Genomic DNA, 16,327 nt, shown 5'->3' with positions numbered 1-16,327 from the left:
CATTATGGAGAACAGATTAAAGTAGAGAAGACCATTTGAAACACGTGCAGAGACCAGCTGGGAGATGGTTGTATTAATCCAGAGAGAAATAATGATGGCCTTCCCCAGGATGTCAGTGGTAGGGGACAGAAAGAAGCACCAGTTCCTGTTTAGTATTTCTTTAGTACACTGTTCTTATTTTGTGGGGTTCTTTTTTCATCTTCATTTAAAACCTATTTTCCTCTAAGGCCAAGATAAGCATAATCTCTCTAAGACATCAGGACTCAACAGGCTGTTTAGTAGTCCACTTCATTTGTCCATTCTACTGCCATTTACTGAATGCCTGCCATCCCAAAGCCCATAGTCCAGGAAGGAGAGACAGACATGTAAAGAAATAAGTGAAATAATGTTGGAAGTACTGTAATAAAAGAGAATAAAATCTACAGGAACATAAAAGAAAATATGACCCTTCATTAACGTTCTTGGAGACCTTGATATTAGTTCGTGTGGGCAGGGGTCTTTGTTTTATTCACTGACATATCTCAGGTGCCTAAAAGAAAATGCCTAGCACCCATAATTAGTAGAAGCCTAATAAACATTTCGGTTTTGTGCTTAATTTTTCGAACTTTGGCTCAGACTCACCCTTCTGTCTCTTTCTAGTCTGAACTGCCTCAGATAGGATTCCCATGATCTGAGATGATGGTCAATAGTTTCAAATCACTAAGAGAGTGCAGGGTGAAGAATGAGAAGACATTGCGTTGGGCCACCAGGACGTTTCTCTTGACTTCTGAGGGCAGAGTTTCAATAGAGTGCTGAGGTAAGAAACCACAGTGCTAACACAGCTTCCTCATCCTGCTTCTTTTGGTTTTAAGTTCTCCATCACTGGGGGTTAGAATATTCACCATAGGCGCTGTAGATATGGGAAGGAAGGTACATAGCCAAGACGGGCTAGCAGGATGGCCACTACCTAAATGGTCTTTACCTTAATGGACTCATCCTGGTCTAAGTCTGCCCCTCAGTTGTTACTGTCTATGAGCTTTATCTCAGAGATCCTCATTCCCACTAACCTACAAAGGAGTAAATATTACATGCCAATATACTTCATGACAAATTTCAACTGAGAAATACAACTATTGTGTGAACTTTTTATTCTTATCTTTCTAACCAGTACATTTTTTTCCCTTTAAACAAGCTATATCTGATATCTAATATTCAAAAGTGACTTGAAGGTGGCTTGAGGTATATGGAATTAGAGCAAAGAAAGAGGGTGTCGATGTTTAAATGGAATCAGGTTTTCTTAGCCTGACATAACCTTAGGATTTGAAGTGTCAGGCATTTTGGATATTTACTGAGACTTGCAGGGCACCCTCTCCCCAGGACAGTGCTTAGAAAGGCACTGCCCATGTTTATCTAGCTCACCTTGCTTTTCTCTAGGGCTCCATTGCTGGCCAATCCTTGTTTCTGACTGACACCTGAGCTTCCTCAAAGCTTCTGAAGGCAATTTCCTGCATCAGGGCCATGGGGCTCTCCTATGTGGAATGTTTCAATACAAAATGTTTTAAAAAATCAGCAAGTGAAGAAGTGCTAAAGAAATTAAAATTTGGCTGGCTCTTCTTATAAAGCTGGTCGTAGTACTACAGTGCTGGTACGCTGATTCTAACTGTGGGTTACACATCTGTAACAAGGGATTAGGGAAAATTTCACAATGGTTTGTTTGAACAATCTTTAGTCTTCCAATGAACCACAAAGTAATAAATCATTCTGTCAGTGGTGTGTTCACCTTTATATCTCTCCCAGCTAACCCCTCATCAACTAAGCAGTTTTTCAGGATGCAATTACATACATGGCACTAAATAAAAAGCAAGCACAGGCTTGTAAATAATATCACTGTAGATCACCATTCTTGTCACATTTAGCCTGTGGACATTTACCCATGCAAGTACTGCTATATGGGTTATTGAAACAGTTTCAATGGGCAATTACTTTAGAATCACCTGAGAGGATGAGAATGATAGTCTTGTAACTTTCTACTTCCTAACTAGAAGGGGAAGGCCTCACATATTTATTTAAAATCCTTGGTTGGTTTGTTAGTATTTCTACTACAATTGGTACACAGTTTCCAGGTTGTCATTTTTCTTTTGAGGTATCTGTCCTCTTCAGATGTCTGGTTCTTTTAGCCTATGAACTCACATTCCCTTGGAGGTACTACTGGCTGCTTGGCCTCATGATATCTACAGGTAATGGCTGAAGGCCAGCCCTTAACCTGGGTCAATTCCAAAGTTCAAAGGAAGCAGTGAAAAGTACTCCCAAGTCCTTATGCAATCCACTAACTGTATCAAGTGCTGAGGACCAGATAATGAAATAGTCACCTGTTTACTCTTGTCCCACTGAGCTAGTTCTCAGGTCAGGTACTTTGAACCCACAGAAAGCAGCAGCTCTTGGGGAAAGCGGTCTCCATAAGCTCAGAGGGTCTGCAGGGAGTGGAGTGATTGCCTGAGGTCAGGCAGTCCACCCCTTCTTCAGCCACTCTGCAGCCCAGGAGCGCTTGGGCTCTACTTAAATTACCCCCACAGCCCTCTGTGACCACAGTTCCGTCTGGCTTGAGAGTATGTCCCTCAAGAGAAGTCCTGCATCTGCTTTTGCCAGGAGCCTGGAAAGTGTCCCAGCCTGGGGCCATTTCTTATACTAATTTCTCAGTTCAGGTCTGCTAGACTACCTAAGTAATGGAAATTCAGACTGAAAACCACCTGAGAAAAGGTGGTGATTATTTTCATGGAGATACAGCTATATATTTTTTGTTTTGTTTCGTTTACCTCCGCTGATTGGATGGCTTTGCTTTCTACTCCATGGTAGCCCAATCAGGGTTCCAAGTTTGTACAAGGTTCTTAGTTCCAATTCCCCATCTTGTCTATGCCTAGAGCATTTTCTCCGGCCCCCAAAGCTGATAAAACCCAAGCACAAAGATAAGAGTACTTGATTACAGAGATTAGAGTACTCTCTTCCTCTTCCAGGGGAAACAAAGTGTCAGCAGCTGCTTATCATGTGGAACTGTAGGTCCTGCCCTGATTTTGGCCTTGAAGTATTTCCTTAATATTCTAACTATGGGTTTAAAAAGCTGCTTGCCTAATTTTATCCAGTACTTCTAGGTGTCCTGTAGTGGAAGGGCTTTCAGGTTATCCAAACTGCCACATGGCCCAAACGGAAGTCCTATCGAAACCTAGGGAGCATATAAGCATGAATATGTCCTAACTTTGCTTCCAGCTAGGGGCCAGAACCAGGGGTATTTTAAAGATGCATGCCCGCCAAGTGATTCTGATGTGTGTATCCACTTAAGAACCACTGGAACAGAAAATAATAAGCCTAGGTCATTATATCATGCAAGGAGACTGTTTATATTTTGCAGGAAAATAATCTCTGCCTATTTTTAAAAGGAAATGAAACCTTTATTGGCATCTATAAGATAAAATGCCTTGCTACAGATGATTGCTTTTTGACGGTTAGTTCTTTTTATAGCTAATTGGATGCAGACCAGTTTGCTGGAAATATGTATTATTATATAGTGGACAATTCCATTTTCTAAAAGGGTAAGGAAAAAATAGGTGTTTACATCATGTTTCCTTTATGAAAACTTTCCTTGGCCACAATTTTGCTAGGCTCTGAAAACATTTTAAAACTTTTGCATCATTTGCTTCAGCCTGTCAATATGCTGAAGACCAGTATAGATATATGTACATATTTTTTCCTGAGATATTTTAGATAGTTCTTTATTATTATTATTATTTTTTATGGTGACATTGGTTAATGAAATCCAATAAACTTCAGCTGTACACTTTAACAGTCAGGCATATACATGTTTACACTGTGTGTTCACCTCCCATAGTTAGCTTTCTTTCTGTCACCACATATTTGACCCCATTTACCCTGTCTACCTTCCCCCTCCCTTCTCCCGCTACCAGTATAGATATTTTGACCTTTGGCAGTTTTTTTGGCTGACAGGATAATAATTCGGAAATTTTTAATTATGTTGCTGATAAGATAACTAAATAAGTAGATGAAATTTTTCAAGTGACAAGTACAGTTGCCATCTAGTTTGCAGTTCTCACCAAAACCCATTAAATCCAAATGGACAAAATGTCCATTGTGAACATTGTATAGCATATTTTGCAGAATTTGTGTAGAAGGTACAAACTAAAATTTTCAAGCCACCTATCAGAATTACTGTTGATTCAATTTATGTTTGGTGTAAAAGTAATAAAACTTGAAATTAAAAAATTAGTTTTCTGCAAATTTTCTTATAAAATTAGAAAATAAATGCAGAATTTTCTTCTCAGTTATTTATACTTTGACAATCTTCATTATCATATCTAAGTGTTCTTATCCCAAATCAAACCAATCAGAAATCCACATTCCATGTACCGTAATAAATGTTTTTATGAGGTATTTCATTTATTACTTGCAAGAACTCCCTGCTCATATTATCCGCATTTTACAAATGAGAAATAAATTCACAAGACTTCACAACTGATAAGTAGTAAAGTTGAGAACTAAACCCAGGCCAACTCTAAAGCCTGTATGTTTAACAACAAAACTACATGGCCCTTATATTTAAAAAACTAAAAAGCAAATACACGACAAGCAAGAAACCTACTTAAGGAACATTCTAGGATCACAATATTTAACATCAAATTTTATTGGCTAGACCCCTTTAAATATATCCCAAATCTGGCTGCCTTTCCTCTTCTTCACCACTGCCTCTCACTCGTACATTGCAATAAAGGACTTCGGTGGTTCTCGCAGCACAAGGTGGTCTCAGGATCAGGAGTATGGGTGTCACCTGAGAACTTGTTAGAAATACGGATTCTCTGTCCCCCATCTCCCAGAACTGCTGAGTCAGGAAGTCTTGGGGTGAGACTGGTGAGCTGTCTTTTAACAAGCCCTCTAGGAGATTCTGATACACGCTCAAGTTGAACAACTGGCCTAACAGAAAGATGTATTTGTCCAGTCTTTCGAGAGCTTTGCCAACTCTATCTAGTATCTACTGAGCTATCTGTCTTTTAAGAGCCACTCTTGTACCTTTATAGAATCAAGTTTCGCCTTCGAGAACACAGTGATCTGCAATTCTTATCAAAATGTGCTTCCTTCAACTGCTGAACTGGATCTGCACAAATCCAAAACCTCAGATCTCCTGTGACTCTGATAATTTCCAAGGCTTCAGATACCAAGCCTATACATAGAATTCTTTATATTGAAGCAGAGTTTAAAAACGAAAATAATTAAAAAGGTTTTCTAATCTCTGCTTGTGCCTCTCAAATGTTAAAGGTGACTAAAATTAAAGGACCGAAAATAGTAAGTCCTTGTATGTCAATAATATCTCAATAAAACTGGAAAAAGTTCAAAAATTTAAAAACTATCAAGTCCAGGCAAGGATATAGAGCAATAGGAACTCTCTTGCATTGTTGGTGGGACTGTACATTGATACATCTGCTTTGGAAAATTATTTGACAGCAATCACTAAAGATGCAAATATGTGTACTCTGTGACCCACACTTGGACATACGCCCAACAGAAATGAGTGATTATATCCATTAGCACAAATATACAAGTATGTTGACAGCACTGGTATTCATAACAGCCAAATGCTAGAAACACCCAAATGTCTGTCAAATATAGAACAGATAATTATGAAATACTATACAGTGGTTCAAAAAAAAAAACAACCACTGTTTTTGCTACCTACAATAATATTGATCCATCTTACAGGTATAATGTTGAGTGAAAGAAGGCAGACAGAAAAGAGTACATACCGTGATTTCATTTTTATGAAGTTAAATAAATATATAAAAACTAATCCATGGTGATAGAAACCAAAAGAGTAATTACTTTGGGTGGAGGGGACTAGGAAGGGTATGAGAATGACATGTGAGATGCTGGAACGTTCTGTATCTTGATCTGGGTGGTGGTTACACAGGTATAGACATGTAAAAAAATTCATCAAGCTCCATTCCTAAGATTTGTGCACTTGACTGTATGTGAGTAACATCTGAAAATTTTTATTATTTTATTTTTAATTTTTTTCTGTTCAGCTAAGACAGCTGTACATGTTACATTCAGCCACAACTGAGAACAGAACTAGTCCAGAATGTCACAGGTCCAGAGCAAAAGAACTGTTGTTTTTGTATGAGCAAGGCAGGTCTCTCAAAAGGCAGTCACAACGATCAGATGGCAATGGATGTTCTAGATCTATTAAGATCTACACAGCAGGCATGCAGTCCAGCAATTTGTATCAACATCCCTGGCCTCTGGCTTTCCTTATTTCTGCTATGGCTTCCACGAGTGCACAAGCTAGCAAGTTTACTTGGACCTCTGCCTCATCTTTCTTCTTTTGGGCGTCAGCCTGCATATTCGCTTCCTCCTCCACTTGGCTCTCATGGTGAGGAGGTTTCTAAGAAAATGGTGCTAAGGCCGAGAGAGCTCAAAATTTTTAAAAAGTGAAATCTATTTAAAGAATATTAGAGGGGATCTAGATCATAATTGACAGCATCAGCCCTGAAGTCAGCTTTCCTCTCCTCCCCAATTCCCATGCATGCTTAGCAGCTGCAGTACCTCTTACCAACCAAACACCCAAACTCTCTGTGACATCCAGCAGATAGCTTTTCCTTTATCTCTCTTTTCTTTCATCCTGAACCCTAGATTTGACTCGGCTTTTTACTAAATCCTTTGCTCTTGCCCACCACCTCTCAGGTCCACCTCTTTCTAAGTCCATCTTATTCTCCCAATTCTGCATCCCGAAACATCTGGAATAGGATAGCAAAGACAAAATTTTCTTTGCTAGTTATAGGGAGAGAAGTAGAGAATACTCAGCCAGTATTTTGTCCTCTCACACACTCTCAGTGATGAAGTTAATTGAACTTTCCTAGAGAAAAGACAGCACTGAGTAGTTATTTCTTTTAAATGATAGTGGGTACCAGTACAAACAACTGACCTCTCACCTACAATGTAATAAGCTTTTGTCTTGCTCTTAGCAATATCTAGTAGCCTATACCAGGAATTCCATGCATGTTTTTTTTTTCTTTCTGAAGTTTGTAATGGTAAAACTGGGAAGCACCATGGCTTCTAGAGAATGGCAGAAGTGCTAAACTGCACTTTTCTAAAATGTGAATATTGGCAGTACATGTCAACTTTAAAAGGAACCGGCCATGGGCACAGAGAACAGTGGTAATCAATAGCGCTTCCTGGTATAAATCCCCAATGTTAAATTTAGAGTCTTCGACCATTTTTTCTCAGCCTGGGGTCTGAGACTATCTGGGGTTCAGCAGATATATTTTCAAAGATCTACAGTAACTTATCCCTTTAGAATAGGCCCATAGGAGGTTACCAGGGGCTGGGGGCAACGGGGAATAAGAAGTTACTATGTAATGAGTTCAAAGTTTCTGTTTGGGATTAGAAAAAATTCTGGAAATAGATGGTGGTGATGGTTACAAACCATTGTGAATGTCCTTAATGCCACTGAATTGTACACTTTAAAATGGTTAAAATGGTAATTTTTACATTCTGTATACTTTACTAGTTTTTTTAAAAAACAGATACATACGGACTTCCATTTTCAGCAATATGGCATATTAGAATCCTGAAAAAAACTTCCTAGGAAAAAATACATAAAATATTGGGTAAAGTATTTTAAATATTTCATAAATGCATAGTTGAGGTAGTAGAAAGGGAAATCTTCAGGTTTTTTTTTTTTAAATGCAGGATGAGAAAACAAATTCAAAGAGGTGAGTGAGCTCTAAAGATGGTATCTGCCCTGATGTCATCTGCTGACCTCAGCTATTTTAATAGGCCTTCAATAAGGACAGAAAATAAAGCCCAGAGACTTGGAAATTGGCCCCTCAATGAGTGAACTACAACAGACCAACCACCTGCTGAGTGTGACCGGAACAAAACTTGCCTCTGTTGACCTTGGCTATAGATGGAGAAAAGAAAAAGTCTCCCATGAAATTTCAGATTATTTGAAGCCTGTAGGTCTTGGTAATTCCTATTGCTCCTAGTACAGGCTTCTTTTCCACCTTCTTTTTTAAATGTGAAAAATCATCATAGATCAACGTTTCGAGTAGAACACACCTAATTCATTCACTTGTTTTTCATATGACATATTTTCCAGACCTCTTACCACCCTTTGGGTACTTTCTGGCTTGTTCCAGTATTGTCTTAAGAAATGAGGGCTACCATGGAAAACAGTAACACAGATTCAGCTCAACCTGTACTGAGTGGAATGAGACTATTATCACTTGTGATTACTGTATTTTTAAGAAACAGCCGATACAGAAGCTCTGAAAACTGAACAGAAGCTGCCCTTTAAAAAAAAAAAATTATTTATTTAAATTAGTTTTAAGTCTACCGTACATTGGTTAGACATCTATGTATTTCATAAAAAACGATCCCCCCAGTTGCTCCTCTTTTGTAAGAGACATTTACATTTATAAGGGAAATCTCCATCTGTAAGGATATTTGTACCGGGAAGGGAAGGATGACTAAATCTCTAGAAACTTAATCCATGCAGAAGGGCACAGCTTAAATCTACATAACAACCTTACCTTTACTGTGTTGACTATGCTTTTCCTGGTAACCTCCATAACTGCCTTCTCTCACCTCTTCCCACCCCTCCCCCACCCAGCATCTTTTTTTTCTTTTTACAGAAATTGACCTTTATTTATTGGACTAAAGTCTGTTTAACTTTTGATACAAAGTAAGGTTTTAGTACAGAAAATCCCAGTCTGTCAGAACAGTACCTGTGCACACTGTACCATCACAGTCTCACACCGTCTGCAACTCAGAGAAACAGCCCAGAGGGTAGGCGAGTAAGACTTCGAGACAGCCGACACTTTTTGTGTTAGCTGTCTGAGCTAGAAAACTTGTACCTGTAAAACAAAGGGCAGCACTGAGGACTGAAACTTGTCTCTTTTTGAACAACTGTCCAAGAACATATATCCCTTTTTTAGAAATGTCAGTATGGCTTAACTATAATCTAGTATCTAGAATTACAAAGAATAAAATGAATTCAAAGATTTCTTACTAGTAAAATGAAATGTTAGCAATAGTATTAAAATATAGGTCCTGCCCCCGTGACACTTACACAGAGCCTGGTATAGCACCTATTATTAACAGGATGTACAGTATAGTGAAGAACCACATCAAATCTTCGGCCAGAGACATCCAGCATCAGAAGTGTAAAATGACAATAAACAAACAAACAAATAACAAAGACATCCTCATGGAGTACCATTCATGCTGAGTGAGGGCTGCAGCCAAGACTAAAAGATCTTACGCTCTTCTTATATTTTTGACAGTGACAATACTAATCATTACGCTTCCCTGAAGACTCAATTCAAAGTTTGAAACACAAATGTTTTCATATCCAAAAGAGCTGAAGTGTCTATCCCACTCCGCAGAGTGTAAGAACTACCTTGCAAACATTGCACTGATAAAGGCTGTCACTGTTTACAGAACCTAAAGAGGATCCAATGGCATGCATTAGCCCTAGCTTAACATTCTGCCTGGAACTGGTGTCTTCGTACACCCATGAGGCTCCAAAGGACCAGCCAAAATGCCGAAATGATAAATGCAGGTGGAGAAGAAATAAGAGGACATGGAAGGCAGGAGGGAAAGTCTGAGAGACAAGTTTGTAAGACCGCCAAAGTTGCCTTCCCTGGTGCAGGAGGGAAAAACACTGCCACGGGCGAGACAGCCCCATGAAGGCACTGGTTCTGCCAACCACAGATATCTAAGGATCTGCAGTTGTGATGTATTTCCAGGAGAGGTGCCATCAAGATGCATAAAGTTGTCAAGAGCTCTGGTCCCACTAAGAACCTTCTAAAGCAAAGTAGCCCCATTGAAGTTCCAGCGTCGTTTAGCTGAAAAGGGAACAAAACGAACACCAAAGCAACACGGGGATCAACTGAGGGACACCAAACCCAGCATCTTTTGTCTTTAGCTGGAGATGGTATTTAAGATGAAGGCTTAAGGCCATTTCGGAGAGTTAGTCTTCTTGGATCCCTCCAACGTATACAGGACGTATACAAGTTATCAAATTTTGATTGTTTTTCTCCTGTTAATCTATCTTTTTATTACAGATGAATCTCAACCAAGAACCTAGAAGGGTAGAAGGAAAAGATTTTTCCTCCCCATATGGCCAAATGCCTACTTCAACATCATTTATGGCATCCCTGAAAATTTATGCAACCAGTGATGAAATGATGGAGTAGGCATCATCATACTTAATTAGTGAAACAATGTCAATAATATGAATAAAGTGTGCCACTTGAATGTTTTGAAAACATTTTAATATCCACTTTCAAATATATGTAAGAATTCTAAAATAACTGAGTGAAATTTTTCTTTACTTGTTCTATGTGTAAATCCAGTGCTTGAATACCAAATATATACCCATTACTGAAGAGTAAAATGCTGCCATAATTATGATTTTTAAAACTATTAAGTTTATGCAGAAAACCAATTAAGAATCTGCATTGCTCAGCTTTTGCTAGGTATGCTGTGGCAACAAACTCTAAAAAAAGAACTGTATTTAATTTTTTGTTATTTACTTCCACTTAGGTCATAAACCTTATAAGAAAAAGTCTCACTAGGGAGTTCTTCACATCTTGCAAGGGTAAATTGATGGCAGAATGTCAGTTTGCGACCTGAAAATTTCATTAGCAGGAAAAATTCCAACATCCTGTTCAACAACATCCTTGATAAATCATCTTCAATTTAGATACAATAAAGAATGTAAAGTATATGATTAAAATAAAGTGTTAGAGCAAAACAAGGTATCAAAACATTTTATTCCCACTTATCAAACTTCAAAATAATAGAGTTTATGAGAAAGCTTTAAGAAAAGAATTCTTTATAGTAGTAGTTCTATGTCTAGGGAAGCTAAAAATTGAAAATAAAAAAATCTTATTGACGATATTACTATAGACCACAAGTTAGCATGCTTTTTAAAGGCCAGATAATTAACATTTTAGGCTCTGCAAGCCATTAGGTCTCTGCCACAACTACTCAACTCTGTTGTTGTGGTGCAAAGCTGCCATAGATAATACAAAGGAAAGAGCATGACTGTGTTCCAATAAAATTATATTCACAAAATAGGCAGAGAGCTGGATTTGATTCTTAGGCCATAATTTGTAAACTCCTGCCTTAGACTATGAACTATTTTCAGTAGTTAAAGATGAAAGAGTTTTCATATTTGCTGAAGCTATAAATCCTAGTCATTAACTTTCTTCTAGAAAAATGGGTTATCTAAACACGTCTTGAATTGTATTCTGCTGTGTACTGGAAGGCTGTGATATTACTAAATGTGATACTTTATCTTGGACGTCAGATATTTAGATATGCAGAAACAACTACAAGTCATGTTTAAGTCCAACATCACGATAAATTAATAATGAATTCAACTCTGCTTCTGTTCAGTTGTTGAGAGATTGCTGAGGTCTCACATAGCTATCAACATAATACATTCTAATTGAGGAACTATTTATAGGGTGGAAAATCAGTTTTGAAACGTGTCAATTGTTATTGATTATAGAACAAACATGGTAAAGGCTAAGAATGATTTAAAAAACCTAAGTATACAATGTTTTGTTCATACACCTTTCAGTACTGTAACCGGAAAGCACTTATAACTAACTGTCCATAAGCAGAAAAATAATAGGTACTTCATCATTCTTCGATCAAAAACAAAAATACATGAGGCCCAAAGATTTTGGAATTGCCTTGTCATATATTTAACAAGATGTTTAAACAAGATAGACTAGCAGCCACTACATGTTTAAAAGTCATCTTGAACAAAACCAAAATAATACGCTTTTTGGATGAAAATATATCTTGTTAAAACTGCTTGTAGAGAAAGTACTTTGCTTGCTGGAACCTGAGAATTAAGTAACCAAACCAATGTTTTCAGAGTGTAAGTATTTCTTACATGATAGCTGCTGAAAAGATTCTCTTATCATTCTACTTTAGGAAGTTGCTGATTCTAGTATACATGAAACGAAACTGAAATGCAGATAGAAAAACCAAGACAATTGATTTCTTGAAAGCCAATTATATTGCTCCTTTACCACATTTTTAGAACCAAGGTTTAAGGACAGATTTTATTCATGTGACTGTGTAAAACAGCAATTGCCAGCAAAACATAAATATATTAGGAATAAAAAACATAAGTGAGGACAACACTTTCAAAAAAGATTCAGAAAATATTTTCTTCAACTGGTACTAGAAGCTTCCATTTGAGGGACTGCTTTAATCAAACTGCACTATCATCAGCAACCACAGCAAGACTAGGATTTAAAATGGAAATAAGTCTTTATTTCAGTCAGTTCCTATTAAAGAGAAAGGAAAGCTTACTAATTTTGTGGCAGCATCAACACTAGCAGTATCCTATAATGGCAGCACTAGCCAAACATTATCTGCTACTGTGCCCTTTGGGGTGAAAGTGTGGGGGAGGAAGGAATTTTCCTCTGTCCTTCTAGGTTCTTTCACCTGGTCTAATAATTAACAAAAGAAAATAACTAAATTTAATTATATACATATGCATGGGAACCCCACATCCATGAGAGAATCAGAGACTCCACATCTGTGAGAGGTCCAGAGTCAGAGAGACAAAGTGAGGTATATGTGACATTCTGAGCTAAGGATGAGATAAGAAGCCTTGGGGTTTCAGAGGGGAGGAAGGTCATTCACAGGACAATAAGAACAGATGTTCATTAATTAGAAGTTTGCCCTACCCTATAGATAGGCCATAAAAAGTTATTTCTGGAAATAACTCTTATGGGAAAGACGCCTAATTTAAATTCTTTAAGGGAGAAGTAAAAGATTCTAATGAGCCTGCAGGGTCTCTATTGCCTTCAGCTCAAAATAATCCACAGGCCAAAGTGGCACATTATGGGGAGGCCTGTTGTGAACCCCTTCAAAAGAGGGCATCAAATAAATGTGTCTAATCACTATGTTGCACATCTGAAACTAATATCAACTGTAATTGAAAATTTTTTTAATAAAATTTTTAAAAATAATAAACAAGAGAGCATCAATTTATGTGGTAGATAACATCACTGTTTGTTTCCAGGTATATTTTCTTTACTCCTAGATATACAGAGGATTATACTACTGCCCTTAAAGGCACAGCTATTTGACTACTTTGGGCTCATGAAATGTGAGTCAAAGTAACCTGTGCATATCTGGAATATAACATTTTGCTGCCAGTGGTAAACACTCTAGTCCTCTCTTTCTCTGCTGCAGTGAATCCTGAGCCTCATTTTGAGATGTGGGATTGATAAAATAGTGGAGTCTCCATCCATTTGCCAGCCCATGATGGATGCATAGCACAAACAAAAATCTTTGTTGTCTTAGGCCACTGGAATTTTAGGGTCTGTTTCCCAAGTATAACCTAGCTTATCCTTACTGGTATAATTTAATGTCATAAATGTAAGATATAATGACCCCAGAAGCAAAGTACCAGCTTACATTGATGAGAAATAAATATTCTTGAATGGAATGTCAAACTTTAAAGATCTGAATATTAACATTTCCATAGTAAAATTGCAATAAGTTTTTTAATTAATAATATCTAATTTTTATATTTCATGTTGATTCTGGTATCTTAGAAGTTTATTATATGATGATGATATTCTGTTACAGCCAAATATTGATTTTTAACGTAGTTATTTTGCATTTTAGTGCCTCTCTAAAAATATATATACTAAATAAAAATTATATGAATAAAAGCTTGGCTCTGTGCCATTTAAAATAGCTACTTGACAGAAACCCAAAACAATTTGTAAATTAGGTCGCAAATTTATTCTCAGGAAGAATACCTTGATCTTCTAGAATTCAGGCGTTTTTTTTCTCTGCCATCTTGCATCCTCTATCTTGTCTCTTCTGCTGCCACCAGCTGGCTTCCCCTACGATAAATTTCCGAAACCAGCAGGATTCAATTCAGTGTTTTGTTTTGACTTCTGGGTCCCTGATGAGAACATCAAGTCCATTAAATAAGTAAATTTTTAGGTTGGGAACAGAAAAACAATCATTTCCTACATATTTTGCATAATCAGGAAGCCACACAGTAGCTGGTACTTGTCTAGCAAGTGGTCCAGACAAGACTTCAGGCTAACAAAAGAGAAGACATTTCAGTTTTTAAGTTAATATTCTCACAAATTGGTACTTACAACATAGTCATGGAGATGTAAAGTATAGCAAAAGGAATATAGTCAATAATGTTGTAATAATTATGTATGGTGTCAGATGGGTACTAGATTTATCAGGTGATCACTCTGTAAGTTATATAACTGTCTAATTAATATATTGTACACCTAAAACTAATATAATATTGTATGTCAACTGTAATTGAAAAATAAAAAAAAATATTAAGAAGAAAAAAAATCTCCTCTTAGGAAAGAACACTATTACAAACTACAGGAATTATATAAGAGCAAAGGTGAGTTCAAATACAATAGTTTACCAACAGTCTTAGTGTAGTTTTAGGTTTAATACCTTCAGAAATACAAAATCTGCAAACTTACACAAAACATCATTAGAAAATAAAATTATTTAAATTTCCTTCATGCTTATGTGGTCCTGGGAATTTTTGAACAGTAAACTTATTTCAATTTTTGTTTCAGTCAATATTTGCCATCCTCAATTAGGGGGACTAAAAAATTTTAAATTATTCAAAATTCACAAAATGAATGTGTAAAAAATTTAAATGAACATTCAAGTGATGTTTTTTGCAAGTGTGTAGCATTTATACTTCTGAAATTATCAAAACCTAAAACTGCACTCAAACTTTTGTGATATCTGTACATGGAAAATTGTGGAGTCACAGGGTGCTTAAATATATCTTTTATAATTTACACCCAGCTATGTCCAAAATAAGTTGAAACATTTTATAATACATATACACACATATATACGAGGAGATGAGTCATAAGGTTTCTTGAAGCTTGAGAGATATGGTGCTAAATTATTAAAAGTTTAAGAAAAGTATGGAGAATGAGGCAAACTAGTAGAAATATCTGTAATATAGGTATCTAGTAATTACACTATTTTTACTTCAGAGGGGGTTGAGGGTACATTTTTATTTGAGATACTTGTTCTTAAGATAGTATTATGTTCTCAATATTTGAGTATTAGTAATTTTATTAATTATGCTTTTCCAGGAAACTTTTAAAGATCTTAACATTAAGAGAATGCAGAAAACGCTCCATAAATATTAGTTTTCCTTCCCATTAGAGATCGTCTAATTCAGTGGTTCTCGATATTGGCTGAACACTGAGATGACCTAAGGAACTTAAAAAAATACTAATGCTTGGGTCCTATGCTAACATTGATTCAATTGGTCTGGACCACAGAACTTTAAAAAGAATTTTAAAAGCCTCATAGTGAACCTGATGTACAGCCAAGGTTGAGAACCACTGCTCCAGGTCAATATATAATCAGAACTATGTCAACATAAAAATATATGCATATGTTCAGTGCTCCCATTTTTTTTTTTAAGCCATAGAACTAATCTCAAATTTTGTAATGGAAGAAGTGGAGAAAAGAACTTAATAAAAAACATGTATAAATCTCTGTGGGGTGGAAAAATTTCTCTTCCCTTCTAGGTCCTTCTGGCTGGTGTAAGAATTAAATTGACATGAGACAGACTAACAGGAGAAAAGTAAGCAAAAGTTTAATTGTGTGTATACCTTCTGTATACGCGGCAGAGATCCAGGAAAACTCAGTAACTCTGAAAAGGTGAAAGCCATCACCTTAAATATTATCTTCACCTAAAGACAAAAGGTATTTGGGGTGAGGAGGAGGCCAGTTATGGGAAGTTATCAGGAAAAGCACAGTAAACAAGGGTAAGGTTGTATGTAGATTTGTCCTTGCCTTCGCCATTGATAAGTTTCTGGAGATTTATTCATCCTGCTATTCCTGTTACAGAGAGGGAGTCACCTTTACAAATGGCGATTCCCTTTATAAATGTTAAGTGTTTCTTACAAAAGGGCAACTTCTACTTGGTTTTCAGAGCTTCTCTTACGTCTACTGGTTTTGTTTCGTTTTAAACAGTTTAGAATAAGCAACAAGCCAAATAGGAATACTTTGGTGTGGCAAATTTTCCTCCCCTACAACTTTAAAATATTGTGTTGAGCGGACTATGCCAGACACAAAAGAGTACTTACTGTATACTGTATGACTCTATTTACAAAAGGTTAAATAAATTAGACGGGGGGTAGGGTTGACTGGGAAGTACATTCCTCAGAGGGAAATATTACTTTGATCAGGGTACACACATACTGAACCTCATCGAAATGGACAG

At 36.9% G+C, this 16,327-nt stretch overlaps 1 long non-coding RNA gene across 3 annotated transcripts in view; it reads right to left on the bottom strand.

The window, feature by feature from the left end:
- LOC120594273 (uncharacterized) overlaps window positions 1–13,877 on the bottom strand; it is a 60,105-nt gene extending 46,228 nt beyond the window's left edge. For all 3 annotated transcript variants that reach the window (XR_005650535.1, XR_005650533.1, XR_005650534.1), the window contains exons 1-3: window positions 13,845–13,877; window positions 8,766–8,894; window positions 1,399–1,508 (exon numbers count right to left, since the gene is read on the bottom strand). This is a non-coding gene — a long non-coding RNA (uncharacterized LOC120594273). The remainder of the gene's footprint in view (window positions 1–1,398; window positions 1,509–8,765; window positions 8,895–13,844) is intronic.
- Window positions 13,878–16,327: the final 2,450 nt, after the last annotated feature.

Source organism: Pteropus medius, unplaced genomic scaffold (genome assembly GCF_902729225.1).
Source record: "Pteropus medius unplaced genomic scaffold, Ma_sr-lr_union100, whole genome shotgun sequence".
Classification (NCBI taxonomy): domain Eukaryota; kingdom Metazoa; phylum Chordata; class Mammalia; order Chiroptera; family Pteropodidae; genus Pteropus; species Pteropus medius.
The sequence above is the reverse complement of the archived record's forward strand: the minus strand, read 5'-3'. Positions and strand labels throughout refer to the sequence as shown.